At 36.3% G+C, this 19,852-nt stretch overlaps 1 protein-coding gene across 1 annotated transcript in view; it reads left to right on the top strand.

The window, feature by feature from the left end:
• Positions 1 to 14,577: 14,577 nt before the first annotated feature.
• Positions 14,578 to 19,852, top strand: part of LOC124863352 (zinc finger protein 385C-like) — a 210,300-nt gene continuing 205,025 nt past the window's right edge. The window contains exon 1 of the mRNA XM_047357699.1: positions 14,578 to 14,655. The gene's annotated coding sequence lies outside the window, so the exon portion shown is untranslated. The remainder of the gene's footprint in view (positions 14,656 to 19,852) is intronic.

Genomic DNA, 19,852 nt, shown 5'->3' on the forward strand with positions numbered 1-19,852 from the left:
CCTAATGCAGGACAATGCTAGACCTCATGTGGCTGGAATGTGTCAGCAGTTCCTGCAAGATAAAGACATTGAAGCTATGGACTGGCCCACCCGTTCTCCAGACCTGAATCCGATTGAGCACATCTGGGACATCATGTCTTGCTCCATCTGCCAACATCACGTTGCACCACAGACTGTCCAGGAGTTGGCGGATGCTTTAGTCCAGGTCTGGGAGGAGATCCCTCAGGAGACCATCCACCGTCTCATCAGGAGCATGTCCAGGCGTTGTAGGGAGGTCATACAGGCACGTGGAGGCCACACACAATACTGAGCCTCATTTTGACTTGTTTTAAGGACATTACATCAAAGTTGGATCAGCCTGTAGTGTGTTTTTCCACTTTAATTTTGTGTGTTTAATAAATTTGATTTCTATTGATGATTTTTGTGTGATTTTGTTGTCATCACATTCAGCTTTGTACAGAACAAAGTATTCAATGAGAATATTTCATTCATTCAGATCTAGAATGTGTTATTTGAGTGTTCCTTTTATTTTGTGGAGCAGTGTATATTAATATATATATTCTGCAGAAAATAGGACCACTGTATGGATTGGCATGATAATGTACCATCTAAATAAAACTGGATGAGACTGTTAAAATAAAAAAAACATTTTCCCATTTTGTGCTGAAGTGAGCATTCAGATGGCTGATGCAGGACTTTGATGTGGCACTCTATTGTCTTGCAGAGGTACAGGAAATTGAAAAACTGAGATCTTGAGACTGTTAGTGGGGGAAGGAGAGGAGGTGGAGGACCAGGGGTGATGTGAAGCCCATCAGGGCTTTCTGGGATGTTGAGCACGGAAATGAATGAGCCTTGCATTTGTTATGTCTGTTAAAATCCTGTAGCATTTCCGCAGCATACTTTCAAGATGACACATCCTATCACATTTGCATCCAAGGTTCTGTTCTAGTTCAGAGAGAACAGTAAGCCTTAGGAGAACAACGTCATACTCACTCGTTCTGCCTTAAAAGCAGCATTTGACATTTATAGTTAAAAGTAAAATTTTAATGGAAACAAAATTGGATTTGATTTTTCGTTGTGCCTTTAGGAGAAAAAAGTCTTTTTTTTCTTATCAGTGTAGCTGCTTTTTCATATTTGTCAATGGATGTACTTTCTGTATTAATCTTCCCTGCGCTGATATATTATAAAGACGTAGGTTGTAGGTTGGGGACTATAAAGTGGTTTTAGGCAAGGTTAACAAGTTCATTTATGTTTTTTTCAAGCCCAGGAAAACAACATTAACATTTTTCAACATTGCTGTTGCATACTTTGTGAATATATTTGTATATTCCAGCACTACTTCAAGACTTGCTAAAGTGCTTCTTCTAAGGAAAATATCTATGAGAAATGCAACCTTTTCTGTGCTTGATTTATAAGTAGCTCCTCCAGTGAGTGATTCAAATTTGCACATAATTGTATTTTTACATTTAAATTAGGATAGTTCAGCCTATCCATTTTTACTTCTACCTTACTTCAACCTTCACTTACCTTCAAATCATGCTGCATTAAATGTACTTTGGAAGTAAGAAATCGCAAGTTATTTTCTTGGAAGAAAAATGTAACTTCCTGTAAGAAATCATTCCTTTGTTGTTCTAGGATTTTCTATGCATTTTACCTTTTATTAGAATTCACGAATTTTCTTCTGGGCAAAGGTTGAAATTCAAAATGACCACACAAGTCATCCTTTCTTCATTATGTATACACAACACCTCTACAACACAGCTACTTATTAAGACTAATCTGTTTTTGGGTAGAAATGTGATAGAAGAGGTGGTAAGAATTTTTAAATGTCAACTGTTGTGGTTTGCTATTAGGTTGTTTGATGCTGGGCAAGTTTAACATGTGCTGCTACCAGATCACACCTAAGAAATTAATTAATTAATCCTAACTGCTATGATGAAACAGCAGAAGGGATAAACTTGGTTTTGTTGATTTTTTATTTTATTTTGATAATGTATCTTTTGTTTTTGTCAGGCTTATTGTCTCCCATACTGCAAGTAGGTGCTTTATGATAATTTGAGTGTTGTCCATGTTTAGATAGTATGGCAAAATGTAAGAATTACTCTCTGAGTGCTTCATGCTGCCCTCTGAAACCAGCTACAAGTAAGGGATGTGTAAAACAGAGATTATATTGCATGCATACTGTATGTGTATGTTGCAAAAACCTTCTTGTATTTGTACTTTGCAATCTTTGATTTGGCAAAGAGCAAGAAATAAAATGTGGGTCCTTTACCGAATATAACTCCTACGGAATCTCTTCTATGGATACTAAATAACACACTTCAGTCAATCTTTTACCATTTAGAGATGAGATCCAGTAATTTTTTTTACATTTTGAATTTTGATGGGCTCAGTAGTAGCACAAGCCAAGACCGTTTTATGTCAAGGTGATCTACTGTTTTTCTGCTTTCTTTTCTAAGAAATATAGGTGATAAAATCCATATTTGTCAGCCAAATGTTTTGCTTTTGATGAAAAATAATCATTTAAATACTACTTTGATAGAACTGGTCACACAGACCTATTGTTGTTACACAAACAACTGGTGACACTCAAAAAATAAAAATACTTAATTTTTCTTAGAAAGCATCCATGAAAAATTTTATCTATGAATCTAAATAAATGTATGATTCAAAGTACTGAACTACTGGACATGGCTGAGAAGATTTTATGGTACGGGCTTGCAGAGTTTATTGCCAAACACTTAATTACTGACACACCAACAAAAAGATATTAATCATTGTAGAAATGGAACAAAACAATATTTGCAAACTGTAAAAAAAAAACACAATATAAACCAACCATCCCAAATCAGAATTTTACAAGAACTATACTCTGGTCTGTTTTTATTCCGTTTATTCAAGTGCCCCAGCAGACAGCTGTTCAAACAGTCATTATCACGTTAAGTTTTTCTTTTTTCTTTTTTGTCTTAAAATGTGTTTGAGATCAAACTCAAAACTCCAAAAATACTCTATGTTGTAATCCTAAAGCCACTTATAATGGCTTATGTGCAAAATTATAAAGAGCTTTCATTAAGAATGAAACATGGATCTGAGTTTGTATGACAGCTTTTCCCATGTGTGGAGAGGACACCTGCAGCACTCTCCCCCCACCGTAAGAGTGTTCAGGTATTAGAAGAGGAGGTGGGATATGTCATATGGGCATGTAATGTGTTATGCAGCAGGTCAGACACAGGAAAGTGGGTTTGCTCTGGCGGGAAATGGCTATTTACGTAGCTGAAAATGGAGTGCGCCTCTCTGACATTTTCATAGCCCTGCAGGCAGGAGTAACCTTCATTGGAAAACAGAACGATTAAAGACATGAGAGGTAGAGATGGAAAGGGACAGGCAGAATGAGAGATGGTTCAGAAATCATGGGAAGTGATTGCATGGGAGAGTATAAATGATTGAATATGAAACACTGAAGGAGAGGGAAATAACGAAAGGCGGAAAATAAACTATAATTATTTGGAGGTCAAAGAAATGTTAAAAGAAGACGGAAGTGATTAACAAAATAAACTGAATAAAAACTTTAGTGGTGGACAAGGTTAGTAAAGTACTAACAAAAATATCCAGAGAAATAAAATTCCAAAAGCAGAATATTTTCAAGTTTACTTTGTGAATTTCACAAAGTATTGCACGTTTTAACAGATACCGTATGACATCGTTTCTCTCAGTGTTACAAACCATAAAGCTCCTGTACAGTTTCCTTTTTAACCACGTTTGAACAGGTGGCTGACCAACTCCTTCCTCTTCCCCATGCAGGGTGTCTCTTTTTTGACCTTGGGCTTCTATACAAATGTTAAACAGAACTAAAAATGCACACTAAACCGTATGGTTAAGCATATCAGATAAAATCTAATGCAGCTTATTACCTCAAATACCTTAAATCATCATCTTTTTTTTTTTTTACAGTTCTGATTCCTTTTTCGAGGCGTAATTTTACTGCCAATCTCATGTTGAGTTGGCCAAGCATGGGAATTTGGTGGAAATAAAAACGAGGACTCTGTTTAACTCAACTCTGAACTGGGCCTTTGACCTAATGACATTCTCACACTTTACCAAAACATTAACCGAGTAAGATCCTTTTGACTTTGGAAAGAAAATATTTATTGTATCAAAAATTTGCAGCTGAAGCCATTAAAGACATCAAAATAAAAGCTCCCATATACAAACAGAAAAAAACAAAGTCACCTCTCAACAAAATCATAATTGAAGTCAAATCCTGAAATGTCCTTACATAAACCATGATGACCATGCAAGACAAATCAAGTTAATCCCCCAGCTGTCAAAAACTTACAATTACACTCTACACTTTAACATTATAATCATTTAAAGTTTTATGTGCATAATTGTATGTAGGTATATATGTCTGTAAACATCTGAACACAATCAGATGCAACCACTTATGGAGTAAAGGCCTAATTAGAACTGTGGGGCAAACCAAACATTTTTCAAGATGTTTTGAAATTAAACCAATCTATAATTTAGATATAAATATAACTTTTATTGAGGGTTTTCAGATTGAAAGCAAAGCATTTTGATGCTTTTTAAACTGGCAAAAATAGCAACTCAGAGGAATGTCTTTGTAACTTTGCAAAGCAGGATTTGTTGAGGTTCATCTTCGAAGTAGAGAGAAAAAACGAAGAATATGTCAAATACTTTTTCATCTCTATCTTAACACATTTTATCATGTTTATAACTATTCAACCTGTTTTGTTTCCTCTGTGAGCTGCACAGTGGAAAAAAATGATAGCAATGTTGCCTTGCAACAAGGTCTGGAGTTAAAATCCCAGTCTGGGGTGTTCTGCAAGTAGTTTGCATATTCTCTCGTCGATGCATGGGTTTTCTCTTGGTACTCCAGCTTCTTCCCACAGTTCAAAAACACGACTTTTGGATTAATTGGTTACTGTAAATGGCCCTTAGTTATTAGAGTGTGTATGCATGGTTGTCCGTCCTGTGTGTCTTTGTGTTGCCCTTTGATGGACTGGTGACCTATCCAAGGGGCACCACGCCTGTTGCCTAATGACCGTTGAAGATAGGCACCAGCCTATCTTTCAATAACCCATAAATCAAGAAATCCCACAGGCTGATTGCCTGTCTACTGAAGGAATTCTAGACCTCAACACCAACAGGCATTTTAGAGTTTCATTGTCAATAAACCATTATGACATTTCAAAAACTAAATATAAACCCATGCAAAACTCAGGGTGAATAGACAAATCCATGCAAATGCTGTTACAGTTGTTCAATTAAGCACATTTTGGAAACTCTGTGGACTATATCAAACCAAATGCAAATCACGTGACAGTGCAACCAAATGAGGTTTGATTTTATCAGCAGATGAAGCAAATAGACTCTTATTGTGACCAACTTCATTTCCTACGTATTACTCTTGCAGAACCATAAGGAGCTCTGGAATATTATTTTTCTTTAGTGCACACATTTTCTTTGACAGAATAACAATGTCACCATAATGAGAAATTCAGTAAAGACGTAAATGTAGGCTGTTCGACTTATCTCTGAATTTTCTTTTTGATATATCAGTGGCACTATAATTATGTGAAGGTGACAGTTCATGGGCCTGACAGTTTCATTTATTTAAATAGGAAAAGATATACTGATATGAGTAAGAATTGGTGCACAGTGAAAAAAAAGCCTTTATTAGATTTATTCAGGGAATCATTCAGTGTCCTCCCTGGACTATACCATGCAAATGGTCATACGTTTGGTGGCCTATTATAGGCCTGAGGCATTATTTAAATTATTTAAGTGCAACATATTTTAATAGCAGCCAAAGATTTGGTTAAGAAGCACCTCTTTATGAAAATTAATAAACTCACAGGAGATAATAAACCTTGTTAAGATCCAGCAGGCTTGCGTAATGAAGTTTTAATTTGGGAGAGAAAAAACAAGGTTTTACATGAATATATGCATTTGTTTTCTGCACTTCACATGCAGAAATACTTATTTTCAGTTATATTATAGTACATTTAAAAAAAAAAAAAATATATATATATATATATATATATATAATAATAATATATTATTATTATTATTATTATTTTTTTTTTTTTTCTTTCATCTGACCCTAAAACCAAAAGCTGTTTCCTCCATAGCAAAAAGGGCCGCATCATACTGACAATCGTTCAACTCAGAGGCATTTTACTCTAGTGCAAAAAGATGCGAGAACAGATACCATCTCTACTTATAAATATGTATAGCTTCAGCTTTGGTGTGCTCCCTGTGGAATACGAATCTGATAAGAGTGTGGTAGTAGGGGCTGGGAGGCTTTGCTCCTCAGTTGCGGCTGTGTGTCTCTCATGGGAGAAAAATGCTCTGAAATTCACTGGCACCTCCGGAGGTTAATTGCCATATTGTAAATCACTCAAGACAGTTTAGGAGCTGCTGGCATACGACTGGAGTAAAAGGATACAGCAAACGACTGCTGCCGATGGCTGAGCTTGTCATTCACCAAAACATTATTAATGTGTCTTCCTTTTTCTGATATTGCAGGTGAATTAAACGTAATTGAAATACAAATATTTAGTCCTCTGAGTCAATTTAATCATAGTGAGACCATTGTGTGCCTGCAAATTCAGTCGGGGCACATTTTGATCAAGCTTCAAAGATTCAATCAGGGATCTCTAATGCACCTTGAGTAGGAACAGACAAAAGGAGCTTTATGAGAAACTAATTGTGATGCTTGAGAAATAAAAACAAAAGATCTTGCTAATACCTGTGGATAAGTTACATAATTGCTGGTAATTTTTCATTATCAGTGACCTATCACCAGTCATGTCATCAGTACGAGTTTTCCTTCAAGACTTCTTCCCCTAAGTTATCTTTAATTGTAGGGCTATATTTGATGAAATATAAGGCTACATTGAAAAATATGCATTTATTATTTATAAATCAAATATCCAACAACACAAGTTGCACTGGCAGGTAATCTCTCTTGATCAGGGAAAACTCATCCATCTATGCTTTCTCATCATTACCTGGGGGATCTAACCTTGCTGATTGTTAAGAAATGTACCATTGCCTCAGATCAGAGCACCCCTTTGAGCTGTTCTGCATTAGTCAATTAATTCACCTAATTCCAGGTCAGTAATCACTCTTTAAAGCATATGCTCCCTAGTTTCATTGGACCTTTGTCAGCCCATCCTGCTGCTCACCAGTGTTTCTGCTGATCTCTCTCTGTGGAGGTTTTTCTGGTGCCTCCAGTTTTGCCAACTGTGTCTTCCTTGGTTTTTTTAAGTTCATTTACATTCTTCAATATAGGCCACATTTAGTGACTCTGTTTTCAGTCATACACACTTGCGCATGACTGCAAACAGAGTCACCAAACTTGGCATCAAGCTTCCACTGGGTTAAAATATCGGATTTCATTTTAACTTCCAGTATGCTCATATTTATCATTCTTCACTGTTCACACATTGAAGCGTTCAATTCCATATCCCTTTTCCATCTTTGGTATTGAGTCTTCATTTGCTAACTATCAATCACACATAAATCTGTCCTACTGCTGACATCTTGAAACTGTCAGAGTGCAAATGGACTTCCAATGTCTGACTGACAGTGTCTGTGAAGTAGAGTTTTTTCCCCATTTCTCTTCTAAAAGGTCAGTGTATGCACAACACTTTGGTTACAGTTCATTTCTTCATAGGTTTCACCCTGCTTCTGTTGAATTGCTGAAAGTTTGTTACCATTACTTGACCATAATTACATGTATGGTCATCTAAGATATACCACCTAAGACAAATGACTAGACAGGGCAAAAGTAATCTAGATTTAAAATGGCTTTTCGTTGCTTTCCTCGGATTAATTGTATACAACTCATACTCCCTTACAGGTACACCAATTACATAAAACTGGGCTTTAGAGCAATACTTAAATGAAAAAAATGGGAAGCCATCTGAATGTGAACATTTTAAATGCTAGCAAAACAGTTTTTATTCTTTAAAGAGATTAACTGTGGAAGAAACATTGTGAGCCCAAAAATAAATATTCTAAATAGAAACACTCAACAGTCTTGATTTCTCTTTCTCAGAAGCATCTAACCTGACATTTCTTTATTCCTTTGTTTTTCTCTTTATACATATAAGCTTCCACTACATTTTACTGAAATTAATCAACAGCCTGAAGGGGCTCCGTTTCTTCTCTCACCTTCTTTTTGTCTTGTTCATTGCTGACGTCTATCTCTCTTGTCTATTAGGTTCTGCTTTTTAAAATGGGTTTTAAAGTTCACGTTGGATGAACACAGCTTACCACTTTCGTTGCTGGGGAAACCATGGACAGATTGTTGAGAGCAGTCTGAGTGGGACTTTGTGAGGCTACAAAGACATGTCAAATTTTAAGGAAATTATTCTAAAGTTGATCCTTTATTCACCTTACAGACAAAGGGTATACAGTATGTTTGGAAGCAGATACAGAGACAAAATTTAGAGCCAAAGTCCAGATCACAGCCACTAAAGAAGTAAAAATAAAATATTCTCCCTTTTTTTAATTATTCACTGTACTGGGCACCAAACGTCCAGATGAGAAGATTCTCACATCTTCCTATGATTAAAAAAAGATAGGAGAAAGACACACACAACTGAAACACAAAGGAGAAGACTGGTTTCATAAGTGTGCATTTCCTCAAACATATGTTGCTGTGGTATGTTTTGATTCAGATCCATCATTCAGTCTTCCTGGGTTCTCACCAACCATCAGTAGTGAATCTAACACAGCTGTCTTTGTTGAACATTTGAACTTTTTAGCTAAAGCTTTTAGTTGGGTTACAAAGTATCAAACTGATCTCATTGTACAAAGGTATCAGTCAGGAGAAGGGTACAAAGGAAATCCACAGCTACAGTTAAGCTCAAAAGTATTGATATCCCTGGCAAATTTAAATTTAAAATTATTTTCATTGAACCAGGAATTCTGTTTCTGATGGGAAATGAGAATCAGATCCATCAAACACAATAAAACAAACTAAAGGGAGCAGCATCTATTTTATTTACATTTTATTCATTTTGAAGATGTCAAACTAGGTATACCCTTCTTAATAATTAAAAATGTCTTGGCGTGACAACTTAAAGCATTAAAAAGTGCTTTCCACCCTTTTGCATGTTTCCACTGGTATTTTGATGTTTTTTCTTTGGTGAAGAAGCTGCAAGGTTGTTGCAGCTTCTTTCTATTTTATATTTTCACATTCTAACAGATTTGCTTGTTTTTGTTTAATTGTCCAGGATATACTGTATGTCACTGTTGGGAGTTATGATTATTGATTGATTAATCTTGATCAATAATTATAATTAAAAATCATAATTTGACAAAATCAATTTCTTAACCAAAATCCTCATTTATGAATCGAGACCAGAGATGTTTCTGGTGTAATTGTGGCTCAACGCCTTTGACAATTACAACCGTTAAATACTCCGTAATAATTAATAACTATTGCCGGAGATGTCACTGTTTAATTGACCGTTTCTGCCGAAACGTGTGGAACGTTTAACCTTATCTTGACTGACGAATCACTTTTGCACACAATGAACACAAAACGTTCTCTCTTTATCTCTGTGAATATTTATTAATCTTCACCTACTCAACATGCACAATTCTACATAACATGGGTAACACATCTAACTAAGCAAAATAAAGCAAACAGCAGTGGGTGTGTATTGAATCAACCAGCAGTTATGGCAAAAAGAAGCAATGAGAATATGAAAAAGAGGTGTGGTGGTGAGTGGAGAGTGGGGGGTGCAGCTCCAACTGTAACTCAGTTATTCTGAGTCATAAAACTTCCCCCAACTCCTGAGCAGACAAAGAGTTATAAAGCTTTTGGCGGCAAGCTAGCGAGCAGTGAGATTGGAGACAAAGGAAAATGGAGAATTTCACCATGAGGTTATTTTAACAGTCCAGTCTGACCGCGCACCTGCGCTGACTCTCGGATGGTAAAACACGCACAAAGCTAGGAACGCAGCGGCTCCAGACATCAACACAACACATCAAAGTTTCAATAAACAGGGTTACATGCACATATCGTTCAGAACACATGAGATTCTAACTAGCGATTCTGATCACTCTACCACCTCTGACCCTGCCCAGGCCTTCTAATAAAGGAATAAAAGATAAAAATAAAAGATGGGTTTTACTTGGTGGAGCTTCCTTCTGGGGCAGCGAGTGAGAGGGAAAGAGGGGGGGGGGTTTGAAGCGTTGCTGCGCGTCCGCAGTTAAACTCCAAGAAAGCGGTCAGTCCCCGTCCTTTGGCCTTCTTGACGAAAAGGAAAAATAGGATCTGACCATCAGCAGTCGACTAGAACCAAGCAAGGAGGGAAAGTTGCGTCTCCTTGAAACTCCATGGTTTGGGTTACGTGTTAAAGTCACGTCTTCGATCGGCAAAGTGACATTTCTGGCCTTCTCATTCCAGAAACCTCTTTCATGAATTTTTCGTTGACCAACGAAGGAGAATAGATGAAGACTCCACGTGGGAACTCTTCATCTCCAGAGGATGCTTCAGTTGCGTGGTAACCGTGTCAAGGTCTCCAGCTGAAAGTGTATGTTCAAAATGGGCGCCTCCATATACAGCGTCCTGTGACGTCAGACTTGGGACACTCGTCATATCAGTCGCAGTGCTCGACGGGATATGTAGTAGCGGGCTGTCCTGGGTACAAAATGGCCGATGCCATTGGACTGTCATGATGTAGGGTTGTTTGGTGTTTGGTTTCGGGTTTCTTATGTTTTTCACAGTTGAGGTTTTGACTCATGCTTTTGTTTTGTCATCTTGTTCATATTTTGTCAAGTTTGGTTTTTGGATCTGGTTATGCTTTTGCTTCATGTTTTTCTAGTTTGTGTTCAAGAGTCTCTGTTTTGCTCCAGTCACGTTTTGTTCTGTCAATTAAGTTTATTCGGTTCACCTGCACCATGTGAATCAGTTTTGTTGCTCCACCTGTACCATGCTCCATTTATACACACCTGTTCAATTTAGTCTTCGCGAAAACATTTTTCACTTTCATGCTCATGTCAAGTTTTCATGCTCATGTCTTGTTTTTTGATCATGCCATGCCTGTCTTGCCTGCCCGTTTGTTTTGTTCCTGCCTCCTGTATTGAGTGAGTTTTTTGTTATTAAATCTTTTACATTTACCGTCATGCTGCCTTCTGGTCTGCATTCTGGGGTCCTATATCTGGCAAACCATAACAGAATGTTTCCGCCAACCACGGACCCCGCGGACGCGCAGAAGGCAGACACCTTGCTGGGTTCAGCGTCAGAAGGAGGAGGCTATGAGCAATCCGCCGACCAAAATTAACAACTCCGGAAGAGGAGAGTATATATATATGCATATATATATATATATATATATATATATATATATATATATATATATGCATATGTTTTACAGATATGCGATATTGCAGACTTGTTTTAACCTTTAACCCCTGATAAAATATTTTACAGATATATCGAATGATTTAATCCAGAACCCAAGCCTGGATAACATTCAGCAGAACTGTACCAGTTCAGTGCAGGAAGAGTTGGAACCGCCCGGAACCGTTCAAATACCCCGTGTACGGAGTAAGTTATAGTATTTCAAATTCTGATCTATCCAAATCTTCACAGAAACCAGATTTTTTTTTTCAAAGACCTGCATTGTAAGGCAACTTCATTTTGTTTCACAGAATATCTTAAGTTGAGGAAAAGACGGCGACTTTTCTGTCTGTATCACGCGGACTTCCCGTGATGTCACTGTCCATATAAACCCCCCCCTTTTTCAACGAACTGACCTCTTCCACACTGGTCAACTGCGGAGCTGGACAGAGAGACACAGCGCGCTAATGTCTCTTTGCAGGCAAACAGACATAACTCTTCAAACTGGATCCAAGAGTGTCATGATCACGTGATCATATGCACTAAGTTAAGTACGAATGAATTGCTGTTTGTGTATCCGGTATTCATTCATGAACGGGGGTAATTAAGGTACAAGCATGGCTTGACTTTTCTCTCTGAGGTCTACAGAAGCAAACTGTGTTCCAGAGAGTTCCCAGCAAAGACCCTGTCTCTCTTTGGTTTGGTTTGTGTTGAAACTCAGCTATTTTAGTGCTAGCAGATTATCTACTGAGCACACATGCTCAGTTTATGTGTTCTGTTTGTGTTTTTTTTTAAAGTTAAGACAACTTTATTTAAAGGGTGATTTTAAACACAGAAGATCAGCCATAATGTGCCGTCCGCGCTTATGCATTTTAACCCCTTTTATTAGTGGTATTTTAGAGGTATATGTGTGATTCTGATGATAAGCCATAAGCTTCTTTTGTTAGCTTTAACTGCTAACAGCTAAGAACACATGCTTGCCTGCTAAAGATCATTTACACAAAAAGGTTGTTAGTTTTCAATCCAGTAAAATAATATTTCCCTAAATATTATTTTACCAAACTTGAAAACTAAGTAAACACAATAAACCCATTTCTCCAGAAAGATTTGGCTCTTAATCAAAATAATATTTCTTTAAACATTATTTTACTAAATAAAGGCAGCTAATTAAACACAATGTTGAGAATTAGTCATCCAGAAGGTTGGTTTTATTCAGCAAATCATTCTTAAAATATAATTTTATTAAAATAATATTTTATCTGATCTTGCATTGTGAATGGTTGTTTAAAGGTATGCCAATTATTGCCTAAATTAGTTCCTAACTTCACTTCACTTCCAGATTCTTCAAGATAATCCTTGGTTCTCAAACATGAACATTGCATGGTAATGTTGCATCACTCTTTCGGTCATGGTTTTCAACCATCTTTGATCAACTTGTTTATGTTGTACATAGCCATTAGTCTTCCTTATTCTGCTTGGTAGTTTAGTTGGATTGTTTTAGCATGGTAAAGAGTTTGTTGATTGTTTAACTTTGAGTTGACTTATTTTTGTTAATAAATTATTGTATTTTAAGAAATTGTGTGAATTCATTCCATATGTGTGCAGAGTTTTGCTGTTCAATAATGTCAGAGCTTGGCTCATCCCTTTCAATTTTGTCCTAATACCACCACCTTACTGGGATGGTATTCACAGGACAACCCTTAACAGACCAAAATATTATTTAATAAATATTAATATATTAATATAAAACATTATATAATATATTCATATTCATAATCACAACAACATAGATTTGGAACTCGAATTAAAGAATGTTTAAAATGAAACATCCACCTTAAAATATTTACAAATATATTTATCAATAAGGCCTGTCTACTTTGATACTTGATTCAGATTTGATTTAATAAACTAGATGGCACAATTAGGATTCCATCTTGAGATATCATTTTGTAGAGCAAAACTACTCTTATGTATGCAGGCATCCAGCTTCCCCATATGGTTTGACTGAAATGCCATGACAGGACACATAAAAGTAAAAAAAAAATCAAAAAGGATAATAATGAAGGAGTCCAACTCATTGTTTTTCAGGAAATTCCCCTATGTTTCTCACAACAGATTAAAATCAGCAAGATAATAGGAATTTTGAATATAGAGGAGGTATGTGAACTAGAACAATGACCTTTAACTGGTATTTAAGTCAAGTCATCAGCAAATTCAATGTTCCATGATTGTTTTACTTGGATGATCAGAAAGAAACGGGCAGTGTTGTATAATTTAGTTTAACTGCAGTCTGGAAATGAGTCCAACCAGCAACTTTGGCTGTAATAAAACAACCCAGAATTTGTTAGATTTTGACTGGCCTTGATCAGAAAAATAGATTGAGATTCAGTACTTCACAAAAGTGTTGCCTTTGATCTGCTGTAGTTGGAAATCAAAAATACTTAGATTGATCAAATATGAACTGGATTCATAACTCATTACATACACTAAAAAATAAATTTTGTGATTTAGAAATCTTTCTTAACCTTGTGAAAATCAAAAAAGATGTGACTCAAAGGCGTTTTTTGCCTTGTCACTCTTAACAAACATTTAATAAGAATAGTGTAAAAGACTAGCTTTGACCTGCCTAGGTAGCTGTTATTCTGATCCTCTGTTTAAGTTTTCATAAACTAAATAAAGGTTCCACAAACTGTGCTTGTATAGATAGATAGATAGATAGATAGATAGATAGATAGATAGATAGATAGATAGATAGATAGATAGATAGATAGATAGATAGATAGATAGATAGATAGATAGATAGATAGATAGATAGATAGATAGATAGATAGATAGATAGATAGATGATAGATTGATTTTTTTAAATAGACATATAATGAAAACCTGGTCAGGAGCACAAGTCAGTCTGTCAGAGTAAAGTGAGCCTTAAAAAGCGCAAAGACATCTGGTTTTCCATTTCAAAATAAAACTGACAGTGAGTTTAGAGGACATGATAAACTAATGCTTTGATACACAAATCTGAGGTATATTAACAATTTTGTATGCAGAGAAATGCCAGCAGATTTTTATCCCTAAAGTGTTTTGGTTTCGTGCAAACCGGACCTCAGATGGTTATTTTATTATGAAAAGATGTATCCTTTCACACACTTCTGCATTGACAACAGCACTTTCCCGGACAGGTTTGCTCTTTGCGTTGGCAGTCAGTCTTTACCCATCTGTTTTCTCTCTGGACGCGCACCGTGGAGCTCGGAAACGGAACGGAGCCGGTAAGTCAAAGCATCTTTCTCTGACAGCTGTAGATGCTAACACGCGTGTAATATGTTTGTGCTAAAAGTTTTGATTTGGCTGAAATGGTTTAGGGTCCAGACTCTTTTAGGCGCACCTACTGCTTTGCTGACAGAGTGGAGAAAATGATGCGTGTTCGTTGTAAAGTTTTATTTTCCCAAATGTAAGACTAATGGTTTGGTCTAACACATGGAGCCTGTGCGTAATTGCGCATACATGTATGTCCGTGTGAAGAATAGCCTTTAGTCTCACTTGTCTCAAGGCTTTTTAGCTCTTGTTAATGATAATAAAGCCCATTTCCACACCTATACCTCGACTAAATAATGAGTAGTCAATATAAAAGGGCAGCAAGAGTAGAATGTTATCATGTTTAATTTTGAAGTTTAGATTAGCGTAAGTTAAATTTAAAGGATAAACTGACAGACATTCAAGTCTAAAATAAAACCCAAATATTCCACAAGTTGAAGCTACATTTCGTTTTGTTTGAACTCCCAACGCACATTCTTAGTCGTCTTTCCTTGATATGGATTTTTTTATTTTTGGGTTTACAGTCTATTGATATCACCTCAAGTTATATGATGTGAAATGACTTTTGATCCCAAGGAACATTTCTACTGCAACGTTGTATATATCTCATAAGAATCAACCCTCAATTTCACCTTTTGGCTTGTATCATTACATTCTGTTCTGTGAGTAAAATCATTCTATTGATCGAGATATTATATACCCTTTAGTCATGAGTTTGAAAGTCATGTATAGCTTAATCAAACTAAGGACTTTCCCTATTCAGTCACTGACAAAATGGACTTTGCATGTAAAATACAATATCGAATTATGATCCGGTCTAGCTTTGAGATCTTTGTTGCTGCTATATTACATAAGACGTTCAATAACTTAGGTGAACAAAAAATGCAGCTTTTATTATGAGAAACTGAAATTGTGCTGCTGCTTTCTAGAGACATTATTTATGGATGGAACTCTTCCTGAATGGCATGGTGATGAATGCTTCTGCTGTTGTGACAAAGTGTGCAATATTTTCCTTGACTCATTTGAATCTATAATTATTTTAAATTTTCTTTTTCTTTTCTAACTTTTGCCGTTTTTTGTACTTTTTCCTTTCTCTCAAATTTCCGTCATTGGGCTTGCTAAAAACATCATATGAAGATCCAGATTATTTAGCAAACACTTTGTGGTGTACTCTAGGGAGGGTGTCTGTCAATGACTGTCTGCTGGATAATTGTCAAGTCAGTGTTCTTCATTGTTGTTGTATTCATTAAAGTTGGCCACAATAAACTTTTGCTTTAAAAATGCTTTTTTATTGATCTAGCGTAATATTATAATTTTCTGAGAAACACAATTTGGGATTTTTATTAAGCTGTTGGCAAAATGTATCAAAATTAATGGGTATAAATACAAAATATATTCACTTTTTGAATTGAATTACAGAATTCAATAAATTTTCAATGATATTCTAATTAATTGAAATATACTTGTATTTACTAAGCTTCATAGAAGATTCCTAAAAGGACTGACCTACTGGTTATGAGTTAGTTTTTTAGATCGATAAATGTAAATGTTTATTGGCCATATGTTTTATTCCATGTATGCAATTAAGTTGGTTTGAGTTTTAAACTAGCATTATATGTTTTAAATGTGGTTTATAATTGTCATCATTTAAGCTTCAAAGTTTGTGGTGTTTTAATTATCCCAAGAGGCAAATAGGTTTACATTAACATCAGTGGTGGACTTGCTTTTGTGTTTTGGATCATTGTCCTACTGCATAACAAAAGTGTGTTTGAGTTTAGGCCAGTAATTCAGGATTTTCTGGTAGAATGCAGAATTCAATCACAGCAAGTTTTCAAGGTCCTGAAGCAGCAATGCAGCCCAAGACCATTAAACTACCACCACCATGTTTGACTGTAAGTCTGGTGCTCTTTTTCTGAAAAGCTGTGATATTTTAAGGAATTTAGGGGTTTCTAGATTCCACAACTCTGGAGGAAATCAGGCCTGGAGGAGTGGCTAGTGAAAGGGAACACCAACCCCAATGTCCAATGTTTGGATTGCATTTTTTCTGTTAAGGGAACCCATCATTTAAAACTGCTTTTTATATTTACTCTAGGTGTCTTTGACCCAGTAAAAAGTTGTTGGTTTTTAAACATTTTACTGTGGGAAAAAATCCTAACAGAAGAAACATGCAAGGAGGCAAAATACACTTTTTACAGCACTGTACATATTTAGAGTGCTTATAGCTGATGGGACACATGACTTCACATTCAGTTAGTTCTGCATCATGGCAATGAGCATTTATAACCTGATGGAAAAATATTAAACTTTGTTTTTTAATGGATGATTCAAATCAACTTAAAACATGGAGCAGTCGCTTGAATGCTTTTCTGGAAATGTTGAAATTCAGCCACAGAAGAAACTATTGGTTTGATATTATCTTACCTACAGCCCTTAGTTTCAATCTCCAAATAACCACCTGCTTCCTGATAAAACTCCACAAACATAAGGAATTGATTCGGTGAAAGAGTCATGGTTTGGTTTGAATAGCTGTATTTATGGTACAAGTCACCCTAAAGCTACTGTTTAAAGTTGGGAGCTTTCAAAACAATTAGAAAAGTTGTTTTTGCATTAGCTTTTAAGTAAATGTAAATGTTAAAGTACGGAATGTTGCAGACACAACATGAAAAAAGTGTTTGCAGTATATTTGTTGTTGGCATTATGGATAAGCAGCAAACAGCCTGTGCACCACCATATGTTGTTACTGTAGCTGTGCTTCTTGGCTCTACATGAGAAGGCTGGCAGCTGAATTCTTTAAGGTAGTTTCATGCTCCCTTTGCAGCTCAGTGCTGAGGACAGTTGTTCATCTTGGAGGCTTAATGGAGAAAAACAGAGAGTGCTGTAAATGGTCATGTAACATTGCTGGTTTTCATGAAGAATGAAACAGAAATTAGAGCAGAAATTATTGAACAAAGTGAGAGGAAAGTCTGTGATAACTTATGTCCAGTCTTTTTCAAGGAGCTGACTTTGGACAGTCTATAAGAGAATTCGAGCTTCAGTCCTACCTGCAATGCACTGTTGTTATAACATCTGTAATGCAAATATTAGATTTTTTAATTATATAGTATAGTTTTCTTAGCCCTTTCTGACATGAACTGCTGCTCCTCGCCTTGTAATTTAGTTTCTGATTTTGCACCTTGCTGTCCTCTGGTGTTTTGGGTTTGACCTTCCTCTTATCCCCTTTCTTGCTGCTATTATCTGCTCTATCATCACCTGCTGGGAAAAGCTAACCCCCCTCGTCACACTGAGAAAAGCACACAGCTGAAGCTGGAAGGCCCCAAAAAGACTGAATATACACACTTTTGGATGATTTATTGACCTCTCTGAATTCGTCTTTTCTGTTTTTCTCCTACACTTGATTTAGTAGGAGGCTGGAACTGCAAAAAATAGCACAATGACCTTCAGTGAGATTCTCTGAAATGTTTTGTGCTAAGATTGTTGACATACTTGCTGGTTGCTGCTCCCCCCTTTGCCAAAGCAAATATACAGTTTATTCCCTTTTAGCTGAAGGGGAGCTTGGCACTGGAGGACGTTACCATTCCATCATTGCAAAGAAGAGCATCACTGTTGTATTTAACACTGTCACACAAATGGCTAACAAAAAAAGTATTTTATTATGCTTTTCATGCCTCAAACATTTTCTTGCCGTATCAGCCATCAATGTCACAAATGGTGAAACCTATTTTGCTAAAACAGCAAAAGGATGTTTTTATTTCTAGTGTTGTGCAGATCCAGTATGAGATTTGTACTGTATGATAACCCTGAGTAAACATCTGTTAACACAAACATTTTGAACAATTCAATTCAATTCAGTTTATTTATATAGCGCCAAATCACAACACATGTTGTCTCAAGGCACTTCACAAAAGTCAGGTACATACACTCCAATTAGTCCTAACCATTGAACAGTGCAGTCAGATTCAGTTATTTATTCAAATTGAATAAAAAGTTTTTTTATCTAAGGAAACCCAGCAGATTGCATTCAGTCAGAGACTTGCAGCATTCCATCCTCCTGGATGAGCATGTAGAGACAGTGGACAGTCACTGGCGTTGACTTTGCAGCAATCCCTCATACTGAGCATGCATGTAGCGACAGTGGAGAGGAAAAACTCCCTTTTAAAAGGAAGAAACCTCCAGCAGAACCAGGCTCAGTGTGAGCGGTCATCTGCCACGACCGACTGGGGGTTTGAGAGAACAGAGCAGAGACACAAAGAGAACAAAGAAGCACTGATCTAGGAATACTTTCTATGGGAAGGAAAAGTAAATGTGTCTCATGAACTAAATGCTTTTATTTAAAACAGAAAAGCATAAATTAGTAAATTCCTCCGTTTAGATAATATAATACATTGATTTGTATAATTATAATATGCAGTGATTCTCAAAGTGTTGGATCATGGTTCCATGGTGAAAGGTCGTGGTGCGAATTAACAATGAGAACCGGGTCCTAACTGCCGCAAGGAGAGTCTGTTCGGGTGTCATAAGCAGAACTTTGCAGGGGGAGTTTATTTCCTTGGTAGCTTTGGAACAAAACTTGTTTCCTGATGTAGATATCATATACAGGACCTGTCAGAGTAATGATGACGGAGTATCGCTGCATGCTGCACACGCTGAGAGATGGGGACACAGTGAAGCAGGAAGACAAAGAGGGACACCTGCTGGAAAAGACAGAGAACAGTAAGATAAGAAGGCTGATAGTTTTGCCAAAAAAAAACTATGATGAACTCTGTTCTGCAGAAGTGTGGTGTTTTACTAACACATACCGAGACATTTGTTTCTGTGGAGTCAAAATAACTGCAAAATATTAGTTTTTTATTTATTTGTTTGTTTTCTTTGAATAAATCTGTTTTTTGTAAAAAAACAAAAAAAAACAAATGTATAAATATTCAGCTTTACTTCTATTTTTGAGTGAGTAACTGCTGTTGGAGTGCTCAGTTTTTTAGTAAAGTGTCCTGCACCACTTAATTGTTTGCTTTATTTTTAAAAGCACAGAAGAGTCACCAGATAAAGAACATGGAAACGAGTTCACAGTTTTTTGAAGAAACAGGAGATTGAGAAAACAAAGCACAAATAAAAGATATTCAAAAGAATAAAATACATTTAAAAATTATTGTAATT

Source organism: Girardinichthys multiradiatus, chromosome X (assembly GCF_021462225.1).
Source record: "Girardinichthys multiradiatus isolate DD_20200921_A chromosome X, DD_fGirMul_XY1, whole genome shotgun sequence".
Taxonomy (NCBI): domain Eukaryota; kingdom Metazoa; phylum Chordata; class Actinopteri; order Cyprinodontiformes; family Goodeidae; genus Girardinichthys; species Girardinichthys multiradiatus.